The following is a 214-nucleotide window of genomic DNA, read 5'->3' as shown; positions in this document are numbered from 1 at the left end:
TTTTCGGGGTGGGCGGGGCGGCGCACCTCCGGCCGTGGGCAGCGGGGGGCTGCTGTTTGGCCGGCTCAGGGGGGTGGAGGTTGAAGATGAACCGCAGGCCCTTGATTTCGTATCCAACGGCTGCAAAATCGACTGACCAGAGATGAAAAAGTCAGTCGACCGACGTGTAGCCTCACCTTGGTAGTGCGTTCAGTTTCGACAGCAAAATTCAGTT

This window comes from Triticum aestivum, chromosome 7A (genome assembly GCF_018294505.1).
Source record: "Triticum aestivum cultivar Chinese Spring chromosome 7A, IWGSC CS RefSeq v2.1, whole genome shotgun sequence".
Classification (NCBI taxonomy): Eukaryota; Viridiplantae; Streptophyta; class Magnoliopsida; order Poales; family Poaceae; genus Triticum; species Triticum aestivum.
The sequence above is the reverse complement of the archived record's forward strand: the minus strand, read 5'-3'. Positions refer to the sequence as shown.